The sequence below is a fragment of the Crocodylus porosus genome, unplaced genomic scaffold (genome assembly GCF_001723895.1).
Source record: "Crocodylus porosus isolate Cpor-Errol unplaced genomic scaffold, CroPor_comp1, whole genome shotgun sequence".
Classification (NCBI taxonomy): domain Eukaryota; kingdom Metazoa; phylum Chordata; order Crocodylia; family Crocodylidae; genus Crocodylus; species Crocodylus porosus.
The window spans coordinates 157,773,808-157,786,235 of record NW_017728886.1 but is presented as its reverse complement, the minus strand read 5'-3'; the positions used below and the strand labels follow the sequence as shown (position 1 = coordinate 157,786,235).

At 44.6% G+C, this 12,428-nt stretch overlaps 1 protein-coding gene across 1 annotated transcript in view; it reads right to left on the bottom strand.

The window, feature by feature from the left end:
* Positions 1-12,428, bottom strand: part of RNF144B (ring finger protein 144B) — a 135,196-nt gene that overhangs the window by 105,244 nt on the left and 17,524 nt on the right. Inside the window, exon 2 of the mRNA XM_019543947.1 lies at positions 2,035-2,116. The gene's annotated coding sequence lies outside the window, so the exon portion shown is untranslated. The remainder of the gene's footprint in view (positions 1-2,034; positions 2,117-12,428) is intronic.

The window sequence follows — 12,428 nt, the reverse complement described above, 5'->3', positions numbered from 1 at the left end:
TGTCACTAGCCAAATATATAAACTACTTCCTAAACTACTCACACTATACTCCACAAGCTTTTTCCTAAAATTATACATCAGCCTTAGACTTTACATAATAGTCTTATTAGCTTTCATGCACACTTTCAGACCTCTTTCTGATAGCAAGAAACAGCAGTGGGTTTTAAATTGCTCCTTAGACTAATGTAATTTAGAATTATTGCAATAACTAGTTTCAACTCATCACTCTCTAAAATAAATTATTTTTACAGAATATCAGTATCAGTGAAAAATGTTAGAACAAATGATGTATACACACTCTACAAAGGAAGACCTGAAGAGGCTGAATGGAAAAACCCTCTAACTGCAAGCAAAATTTAAACTATGGCAATGAGTACAGTGTTCCTCTAAAGCTTATATAGCATCTTTTCTGGCCCTATTGATTTCCCCCCTTAAATACTGCTTTTAACTATAGCTTTACTCCAAACAGTATTAGTTAAGACCGAAATAAACACAGCAAAGTAAATTTTCAACTGGTGCAACCTGATGTAGAGCACTTCAACTTCACTGATTTACCCAACTAAGGTTCTTTTTCCACTACCTTGGCCCTTGTACAATTATTCACAACTTGTGCAAAGCGAGGCAAGCACTTCAAATCAAAATAGTTGCATTACCCCCTTTTGTACGTGTACTAGGTGTCCTGCAGGACAATGAAGATTTAGAACTCATCTATGCTTTATTAAAAATACAACCACTGTCTGAGAAAAATAACAGAGGAAGACAAACAGTCAAGTAGAGTGACATATAGAAAACATTCTTAGCCTAAACTCCATGAAATTGACACATGAAGAAAACTTGAATGAACAGTGATCAGAAAATTACATAAAATTACTGGATTAATCTAGTCCATTGGTGCCCAACCTTTTGCCTAATGGGCTCGATGAGCAGTGTCTGGTCTGTCTGTGGGCCAGATCCAGCTGGTAGTCCTTATCTGGCATCCAGATCAGGCACAGCAGGCACCATCAGGCCACATGCAGGGATGTGGCGGGACAGGCTAGTCTTAACATGGCCCTGCAGCAGAAAGGAGCTTGACCTGGCCCCACAGCACGGAAAGAAAGCACAGCCCAGTTTCAGTCTTGTCCCATGGAAAGGAAGGGGGCATGGCCAGGCCCTGATCCAGAAGTAGGAGGGCATGGACAGGCCCCACAGGACAAGGGAGCAGGGCTTGGGGTAATTTGACAGCAGGGTAGGGTAATTTGACATTAATGGCCACTGCTCTCCCAGAACCAAAGTTCCAGACCTGTGGAGCTCCCTGTGGGCCAGATAACATGGCTCCACAGACTGCATTTGGCCCATGGATTGGAGGTTGAATATCCCCAATCTAGTCAGATTAGGATAGCATCTCTAACATCACAAAAATATATTTGTTTGTAAAACAAAAGCCCATTCTTTTCCTGATTTAAACAGCATTATTTAATTAACAAAAAAGGGTTATTATATTTTACCGTAGGTCAGGGGTTTTCAGCCTTTTTGGATCAGCGTACCCCTGGCGACCGGACATGGGGCAGTGTACCCCTGGCAGCCAGACGCAGAGCAGGGAAGGGAGTTGCAGGATGGTGCATGGTGGCATTCCATCCCTGCCCACCCATGCATACCCCCTAGAGCCTTCTCAAGTACCCCTGGGGGTACGCATACCCCTGGTTGACAATCCCTGCCATAGATGGTAAAGCTTATCACTTAGTGTTATTGAATGTAACATGTAAGAGGGAAAGTGCCTTAGGTATTTCATTTGTAAGTACTACCAAAGTATCTTATATAAGTCTGAAGAGCCCTCTAGTGACCATGTATACAAGTTCCATAAGCAATTTCACATGACAAATATGACTTCATGGCAAATTTCTACTTGCTGTGTTCTTAATTTAAAGGTGGCTGAGTTAGATTTTGAGCTTTGGCACTAAACCTTCATGAAGGTTTGGCAGACTGAACTAGTCTTATTGTAAATTACGGAGATTAAACTATGTATTTAGTTCAAGAATTCATACTGTATTTACTCACAAAACACATGCACCTTTCCCCCCAGAATCATCCTTCCAAAATTGAACTGTGTGTCTTCAATGGGGAAGCTGATTTTTCTTCACTGGAAAGAAAGCAGGGACGAAAAGAAACATGAAGACATTGTACTATAATGGCTGCCAAAATGTCTGCTGCTTCTCTCTGTCCCCAACAAATAGAAGGGATAGAACTCTATTTTAACCATCTCACAGCCACTAAGGAATTTGCAGTAACTGTAGACTGAGCATTACATCTTGTCCCTGAAGCAGCAACTGATCTGGCTCAGGGAAGTGAGCTGCTACATGCAGTCTACAGTGTCTTGATGAGACTTGTGGTATAATGCTTCACTATTTTACAACTTACATGAAGAACTATATATGTTTTAAAAGTAGCAGATCTGCTACTGCTCTTGCAAGGATCAGGGGCCTAGCCTGGTTGCTGTCCTTCCACAACAAGAAATTCCTGATGCCTAGACCAGACTGTCTCCTGGGATGCCACACTTCCCAGACACTCTGTTTCCAGGAGGATTTACGTTCTGTCAGTCACCCATGACTCTAGAACAGTTTCTCAACCTGTGGGTCGCAACCCAAAAGTGGGATGCAAGAATATATGAAAATGATCTCCCAGCACTGGCTCCGCTGTTGTAGAGCTGGTGCTGGGAGATCCTTAATATATGAAAGGACAAACAGACTTTAAAAATAGATCAACAAATTTTAAAAATAGATTCTCCTTTAAAGGAGAAATACATGGTGTCACGGAGTCACGTAGGTGCCCCGTGACTGTGAGGGTGATTGGCAGAGCTGCCAATCACTCAGGCAGCTCAGGTGCCAGTTACCAGGGTGACCAGGCGGGTCACTTGGCCAGAAGGGGGCAGGGCCAGGCCTTTATAAACAGCTTAGGCCGGAGCCTGCCTCACAGTTCCCTTCTGGCTGCCGCAGGAGCAGGAGCTGAGCAGCTGAGCTGAGCGGCCCGAGGCAAGTGTGGCAGCCTTACCATACTAACCGGCTGCGATGATGCAGGGAACGAGATCGCTTTCAAGGGTAGGTAGATTCGGAGGACTGGGTGAGGCTGTAGGGGAGCGAGGAGGCCTCAGCAGGGCTCCCCAACAGCTTGGGGGTTCCGGATGCCCAATAGGGGCGTAGTACCAACGGAGCACTATTGTTTGTGCCGGGGAGACACCGGCGCCAGGGGGGCGCGATGTGGAGGGGGGTTGCAGACCCCAGCCCATCAGGGCGGTGTTGGGCCCCAGAGGGGGCGAAGCGCAGGGCGGTGTTGGGCCCCAGAGGGGGCGAAGCGCAGAGGGCGCGGGAGAGGCCCCAGAGGGGGCAGGGCCCCAGAGCGGGGCAGAACAAGCAGGGATAGCGAGCCACCCAATGGCGCTGAGACTAGGGCGGCGGTAGTGCCGGCCCAATGGCGCCGAGAGTTGGGCGGCGATGGCGCTATAGGCCCTAAGGGGCGCCAGGTGGCCGAGGGGCGAGGGATAATACAAACGTCCCCGGGACAAGCTGCGAGGCTTGGGGTGTGCTGAAGGGGAGGTTTGGAGGCATGCGTGGCCCTTAAGGCAGGGCGCAGATAGATACCCCATTGAAGAGTATGGACAGGAACACCAGTACCGTCCACTAGGGAAACAGGCAGCCTCCATACTATATATTAGTCATCAAAGTCATGGCGGGCGAGATTCTGAGGGTGCTACGTTCACCCTAACATGATGGTAGGGGGCGCTAGGGAGTTCACGGCCGCCCCTAGGCCCCGCTCCCTCACACATGGGAAATTGGCTTTTCCCTTGCAGGTTGGCAGAGTTCCAGCCTGCAAGGGACTGCTTAAGGCGCCCCCTACCCAACTCACCCACCTTCTGCCCCACACACTGGGGATCTCCCAGTGCCAGCCCCACAACCATGGCACTGGGAGATAAGGGTCTCCCAATGACGGCCTTGCTGTTGAGGAGCTGGTTCTGGGAGATAGACCGAGCCCTACAACTGTGGAGCTCATGCTGGAAGACGAGGATCTCCAAGCACCCACTCCCTGATCACAGTCACAGAGCGGGAGGCTTGCAGCTCCCAAGGGGACAGCCCCTGCCCAGGCTCGGATGGTGGAGCCCACCCTGGCAGCAGATGTCTCCCAGAGACAGGGAGCAATCTCCTGGCTCGTGGTGGCTGGCTGATTGGGAGCAGATTTGCTCCCAGTGAGGGGTCTACATGAGCGCTACTTAGCCATTAATTATCAAAAATAAGCCTGCTACTTGCATTTTCAGGTAGCAAATTTAATCACAATCAACAAGGTTTACTGTTCAGTAAGCATGTGCACATGTAGACGCACATGCTTACTATGGAGATATAGAGAGAGAGACAGCAATCAGTTGGGCAATGTTTTATTGCTATATACAGTTAAAGCAATTGGGAAGCCTACTAGCAGTGTCTCTATCATCATCATAAAATGAATTCTAAATTTCTATATGTTTTGCTACCACCCACCAGGGTGGACTACTTCCTGCCACCACGGGCCAAATGGCCTCTGTAGGGCCTACCACCCCCCCTGCAGGGCACACGTGCCGCACCCCAACCCCCCTGATTGCTACCCTGCCTGGCCCCATCACCTACCGGCTCCTGCAGCCCCTATGATGTCTGCCCCACTCAGCCCCACGCCCCTGGCTCCCCCAGACTCCTCAATGGCTGCCTCCCTACCCCAGGTGCCGGCACTTAAAAAATAAAAATAAGAGGCCTGTACTCACCCCAGGAGCAGGGGCTCTGTGTCTCCTGGCAGAGCCCCCACCCTGGGCAGCATAGGGCAGTGGAGGGCAGTGGGGCCCAGCCTGGGGACATCACCCAGCTCTGCTGTGCGGGCAGGGCCCCAGTGATCCCGACTGGCAGCTAGAACTGTGGTGAGTCCCATGGGCAGGCAGCGTGCTTCAGCACCAGGGCATAGGTCTAACCATAGAGATGCTCTGGCAGCCAGAGCATCTTTGTGGAGGACCCAGCCTGCGGTTGCCTGCCCCGCTTTTTTTCACTTTTTTTTTTTTTTTAACCCCTATATCCAAAAGTCTAATTTTGCCCTCGCACTGCAAACCTGCAGCAGGGGGGAACCTTTTCCCATTCCCACACATGCCTCTTGCAGTGTCTTAAAAGGAGTTGAGACACTACAAGAGGCACATGTGGGCTTGTCTGGATGCACCCACTGAGTCTCTCCTCTTCTTAAGTATTAAGTCCTCCTCATGAACTCAGTCACCTGCCCACCTCAGAGTGCAGCCATGAAGGCTAGCCAAGCTCACTACTTCCATTAACTCATTTAAGCCTTGTATAGACTAGCACAGAGATGTATGCAGGATAGAATATTACCATATGCTGCTATATTTATAGTTAGACTAATAAATTCAGTTATGAATTCAGGTAGTTATATTGGTTGGAGTAAGAAAAATATAAAGTGTTTATAAAATTATTAGTGAATTTTGGCTATGTGTTTTGAAGACTTCTTCATATATGTGCTATTATTCTTTATTAATAATTAGGCAAAAGGCTTGTTTAGGAACCAGTTTAAGCTGTGGTCAACCTTTTGAAGTGTTCCTTCTAACCATTTCACTCATACATACCTGAATTTTCTCACATACCATCAACTGTCAAATAAAGCATACACCCTTTTTTGAAAGACAGAAAGCAGAACAAGAGATTATTCTAGAGCAGCAGTTCTCAACATTTTTTTACCAGGACCCATTTGTAAACATCAATGACCATTCCCAACCTAGTGCCCTTCACTCCCAATCCACTGCTCCCAGGTCCCACTGCTCCTGCTGAAATACTGGTCGTCCTGTGCCCCAGTCCCTCATCTGTAAAATGGAGAACCTCTTTCCCACACAGGGGTTTTGAGAGAATATACAAAAAGTATGGAGCATGTGGATGTTATGGTGAGAAAGAATATAAGATCGTGGATATTTAAGGGCTTGATTGGGTCAGCCCTTTGTGCAGTAATACAAAGGGGAAGAAACAAAAAATGTGTGTACCCAGCAAGGGCACATCACAGATTTAGTTACACAAACACAGAAAGATTGCCCTGGGGAAGAAAAGGTTGTAAAACCTCCATCCCTGGACTGCTGGGGTGAATTTGGAACAGAATTCCAAGAAACTCATATCCCTCATTGTGAAATTAAGCAAACATCCCACCTAACTCTGTTCCATTTTCCTGGGTTATGGTACAAACCCAAAGTACACTCCATTTTGGGTATTTATCTTTACACGTGTCTACAGAATTTCATGAGTTGCGGAGGGTTTTTTGTGGGGGTGGGGTTTGGGGAGGGGGTTGGCTCTTTCCAGTCGCTCTGAAAAACTCCCACGGCCTGCTCTAGATCTCTGCCTCACTATAGCTTTGCAAGTTCATGGAGAAATCTTGAAACTGAGCCTGAAATATGAGAAGTGTGTGTACTTAGAAGTAGCTCAAATCCAGCGTACAATATGAGTGAGTGCAAAAAAGTAAGCTTTAATGGCCCTTAACTTGAAAAACTGTAACTAGTGTGGACACTATGATTACCCCAGTATCACATTATAATCCCAACTGTTGGATAAGCAATGGCCCAGTTCCGTAGTACATGTATTAATTTAAAGCAAGGTAGATATGCACCTTTAAAGACTAACTATCTATGATATTTATATACAGAGACAGCACAAGCTTTTGTGAACCCAAGTTCGCTTCATCAGATGCTGTAAAAGGACCAATTTAAAGCCTCAATCTTAATGTTGCATTAATCTTTTTTTTTTCTTTTGGAGGGCTTATCTGTATTGAGAGTGTGGTGAAAAGCCTCTAAATGTGAAATCCTGACCTATATTTAGCTTAATCACTCTGACTGTCCTCACTGCCTCCTAGGAATCAGAGCTAGCTGGGCATTTCCTTGCCTGTATTGAAGATGGTTCTTTAAGGAGGTTTTAACACCCACTTCATGGTGGTGACTGCTGAAAATGAGTAAGAATTGCAAACCTGAGCTGAAATACAATTTTACACCTTTGGTAACAGCATGCTTACTCCTCCATTAGTAGATTAAGAAAAAGCAAAACACTCTTAAAACCCATGCTTTTACATAAAGGATTCTAACTTCAGGGATTTGCAAGAATATGTTTGTCTCACTTATACTATAACTAGGATTTGACTCATTTTTACACAGAGAAGAAATCGACACCCAATGACCTGGCTTATACAGCATTTCTACAAAAGATTTCAAACTAAGTATGGTTTCCTAGATTTAACTCAAGATTCTATCTAAATGTAAATTACATTTATGTTTCCCACCAGTATCAAAAAAATTATCAAGGCATAATATTAAAGGTTTTATACAGAAAGTCCTGGAAAGTCTGCAATAGGACTTTCCAGAAGTCATTCATAATCACAGGGTCAGAGTGCACATTATTTATAAATGCCTAGAAAATCAAGTAAAGCAAACCTTGTTTTCCCAAAGGAAATTCAGTTCTCCTTCAGAATCATTACAATTGTATAGTATAAATTATGGTAGAACTCTTAGAATTATGTTATTTTTTACTTTTCCTGTCTCTTTCACACTCAGTTTACATTGGAGGGTTGAAAGACTATACACTGACACTTGAACAAAAGAATTATGATGTTCTGACACTGTGGATCAGGATTGCTGTTTTATTATGCTAATAATGATCAAAATCCACTCTAAAAAGTTTACTGTGTTCCTCTTTGCTAGGAGTTGTTGTACAACAGTGATTCTCAACCAGGGTGACAGGGTACAAGAAGGGTGAAGGGTGTTGCAGGAAGTGTGAAGAGGTAAGTAAGTTATAAAATGTGAGGAAATTTTCAGATAAAAGCAAGATCAGGCTCTCCTTACCTGGCCAGCCTTCTGCCCCTACTGTCTGGCCCCTCTGCAAGAAGGTAAGTACTGTACTTAATAAATTCATTTTTGTAAAATTATGGAGGGGTGCCTGGGGTATAAAAAGTCTGATAACTGTTATAGAAGAAATAAAATTTATAATCTTACCTAGGGAAATATTCCTTCCAAATCAGCAACAGTAACTGGTATGCTCCTGAGCAGAAAATGTTTTGCTAGTTAAGATCCTCTGAGTTTTCTAAGTACCAGCAGAATTATCTATGCATCCAGGTCAAAGACTTCTAGCTAAGGACAGCACTCCAATGCCTCAGCAAGGGCTCCCTCCCTCCAGAAGCCAGTAGCATTCATCACAGGAAAAAATTGTTTCTTGGACCCACAGACAACCAGCAAAAGCCATGGAGCATGGAATTACTATGCATCTACCACAAAGCAAGGGAGTTCTCTCTAAACCCCAACATGGGAATTGCAAATACTTGATTCCATGTATCACTGAGGACCCAAGAACTCCCTGTCCTCTCTCTTTCATATTTTCAAGTTCAGTCTTAAAACCATTCAGGTTCTTTGCCTCCACTATCTGGCTAGGGAGACGATTCCAAAATATCACTCCTCTGATGGAAATTAAACAAAAAATTCTAAATCTAAATTTGTTCATAGCCAGTCTGTATGCTTTTCATCTTGTCCTGAAGTTGATTGTAGTAGGTTATTACTCTCTTTTCTCTCCCTAATAATCAGCCACAAATGTATTTATAAAATGTAATCACCTCGGTTTTAAGCTAAACATGTCAAGCTCCTTTAATCTTCTTTCATAAGAAAACTATCTGTTTCTTCAACCACTTCCATGGCTCTTCTTTCTATATCTGTTGCCAGTTCAAGTTCTTTTTTTAAAAACACTGGTAAACTATTCACAGGCTTCTAAATGCTTGTACAATAGTGCGCAATACATCTAATACACCCTCAGATTGTTTTACCCTTTTTCACACCTGGAGCACACTGGAAGCTCATATAGATTCTGTAACCAACCAATAAACTCAAGTTCCTCTCATTCTCAGTAGTCTCCAGGCTGTGTCCCTTTATGGGCCACAACATAAAGGGTTTTTAATTCATGTTGGTCTGCCTAACAGCTAGTAATTTCAACTTCAAATGAAACAATACTAGAGATAGATATAAATGTGTGATTATAGAATCACATAAAATTAGATAACCTCCTGAGGTCCCTTCCAACCCTAAGTCCAACCCCTGCTCAAAGCAGGACCAGCCCCAAATAGAACATCCCAGCAAAAGCTTTTTCTAGCTGAGTTTTGAAAAACTCCCAAGGGTGGAGATTCCACCACCTCCCTGGGTAACCTGTTCCAGTGTTTTACTACCCTCCTAGTAAGCAAATTATTCCTAATATCTAAACTAAACTTCCCTTTTTGCAACTTGAGACCATTGCTCCTTGTTCTCTCATCTGCCACCACTGAGAACAGTCTAGCTCCATCCTCTTTCAACCCCGCACTTCAGGTAGTTGAAGGCTGTTACTAAGTCCCCTCTCAGTCTCTTCGTCTCTAGACAGTTCCCTCAGTCTTTCCTCACAAGTCATGTCCCCCAGCCCCCTCACCATTTTTGTCAACCTCTGCTGGACTTTCTTCAATTTGTCCACATCCTTTCTGTGTGTGGGGGGCGGGGAGGGCAGCAAAACTGCACACACTACTCCAGATGTGGCCGCACTAGTGCTGAATAGAAGAGAATAATCACTTCCCTTGACCTACTGGCAACACTCCTACCAGTGCAGCCCAGTATACCCATTAACCTTTTCAAAAACATAGGCACACTGCTGGTTCATATTCAGCTTAGTGTCCACTGTAACCCCAGGGTCCTTTTCTGCAGAGCTGCTGCCCAGCCAGTCAGCCCCCAGCCTGAACTGGTGCATGGGATTCTTCCATTCTAAGTGCAGAACTTTGCACTTGTCCTTGTTGAACCTCATCAGATCCTTTTAGCCCAATCCTCCAATTTGTCTAGGTCCTTCTGAATCCTAGCCCTACCCTGTAGCGTATCTACTATCCACCTGCCCAACCTTGGTTTCAACTGCAGACTTGCTGAGGGTGCACTCTATGCCATCTTCCAGGTCGTTGATGAAGACATTGAACAAAACTGGCCACAGGACCAACCTCTGGGGCACTCTACTTGATACTGGCTGCCAATTAGACACCAAGCCATTGATTACTAGTCTCTGAGCCTGATGCTCCAGCCACCTTACAGTCCATCCACCCTACAGTCCATTCATCCAGCCCATACTTCTTTAGCTTGCCTGTGAGATTGTTGTGGGAGACACAAGCCTTGCTAAAGCCATATCACAAGCCTTGATAAAATCACATCTACCAGTCTCCCCATATCCACAGAGCCAGTCACCTCATCATAGAAGGCAATCAGGTTGGTCAGGCATGATTTGCCCTTGGTGAATCCATGCTGGCTATTCCTAATTATCTTTTTCTCCTCCAAGTTCTTAGACATGGATTCCTTGAGGACCTGCTCCATGATACCAAGTGGAAGTTCCAGATTCAACCTCTCTAGTGGTATATAGTGCTTATTTCTAGTTACAGCAGTTAATGAGATAGTGGCCCCTAATCCTTACCAGAAATAAAGTTGGAATCCAGCAAGATTATACTGAACTAGGAATGACATATGTGATATTAAAATCTACCATCTCATGTACTGCTATGGTTATTATAATGATAAACCACAGGGCTTCTGGGAACCATAGCCTTGCATCTCCAAAGGAATGTATGATATTATATTCTTTGAAATGATCACTGTTCCTTCAGTCTTGCAGGGCATTTTTGATAATGGTCCAGGGATTGAAGAGACCAGATAACAGACTTTAGATCAGTGTAATTTTCATTCCCTGAATATAAAGTGCTGTCCCTGGTAGCAGGATATTATCTGATAGGCAATATATAGCAGCTATTAAATAACATTACAAACCCTGATTTTGTTAGTCATTGGTCATGGTCTCATTTTTACATTTGTACTTCTTGTAGATGTGGGATCAGAGTTCAGAGTTTAAGAGTTCAGAGTTTAAGTTCCTGTTTTCAAAGCATATATTTACCAGCACTGATATAATCCCAAAGAAAAATGTCTCTCATCTGTGAGAGTTAATAGAGCTAAACAACCTACGCTTTCTGTTGTACAATAAAGAAATAGAACTATAGCCATAATTTAGGACTTTTTCTTGACCCCTATTAATATTCTCTGCTCAAAACCAAATGTTTCATGTTTTAAAATGAAAAAAGCAATAAGGGAGCCTGAAAAGAAGTCTACTTTCATGTATTTCAGTACCTCTTTCTTATGAGGCAGGTGATTTATTTTTTCAAAATTACTCAAAACTAATATATCCTTCAGCTATTTACAGTAGCAATACACTAGGCGAGCTACAGCTGATTTTCCATTAGCAAAGCAAACACATCAGTGTGAAAATTGTGCTAAAATAACACACTAGCCCTTTCTACACTGATGCTAGTACTTTGGACTAGTATTAGTCCCAGTTTCAAAATAGCACTATTGACTAAACCAGGGGTGCTCAACCTTTTCAGCCCATGGACAAAATGCAGCCTGCAGAGCCACTGCATCTGGCCCATGGGGCTCCCCACATGTCAGGTAATTTGGTGGTGGGGATCAGGGGCTATTATGGGCACACTCCCTCGCTGCATTTCTGGGCCATGTCCCCTCCCCTACCGCCAAGGCTGGGTTGGGGCCTGGCCAAGCCCCCTCAGCCCCCCCACCCCACACAACTGAGCCACGCCCCCTTCCCTCTCTGCAGGGCCAGCTTGGGACCTGGCCATGTCTGTTTCCCTCTCCATGGGGCCAGGTCAAGCACCTTTCCCCTGCGGGGCTGCAGTGGGACCTGCCACCTGCCCCCTCTATGCAGCTAAATGGTGCCCTGCGTATCTGCCTGGGCACCGGCTCAGAAACATCGGTAGAGACAGCCTACAGACAAAATGGGCACTGCCAATATGGCCCACTAGGAAAAAACGTTGGCCCACTGGGAAAAAACTAAACTGCTCACTAGGTTCTCCCAATCATCAATGCAAATTTATTTGAATTGAAATAAAACAACTATATGAAGTCCAAGCACAAATATCTGACATTCTGTCAGACCACCAAGAAGTGAGCACACAGCAAACTGGCAATGATGACTATTGCTTTAAATGACAGATGTATCTTGCGGCAGGAAGAGGGTAGTGGAAGGAGATGGGATATCTTAAGACATGCCCCTGTATGCTCTGAAAACCTCACATAAATTTTGAAAACAAAAGAAGAAAATCAAAATCAAATATTTGAATTTCATTCATTTCAAGAGGACTGTTCACAGTGGGGAAGCATGTGAATAAATTTTTGCAGGCCTAAAATACAAATAAAATGAAGGGACAAAGGTAATAAAAAAGAATCCAAATGACTGGTGGCCACTCAGGAGATTAGCGAGTCTAGTTGACTGTTAATATATATGTGAGGGTGTGGGGCCTAGGAGCGGCTGTGAACTCCCTAGCGCCCCCTACCATCACTCTAGGTGATTCAGCACCCTCAGTTTCTCGCC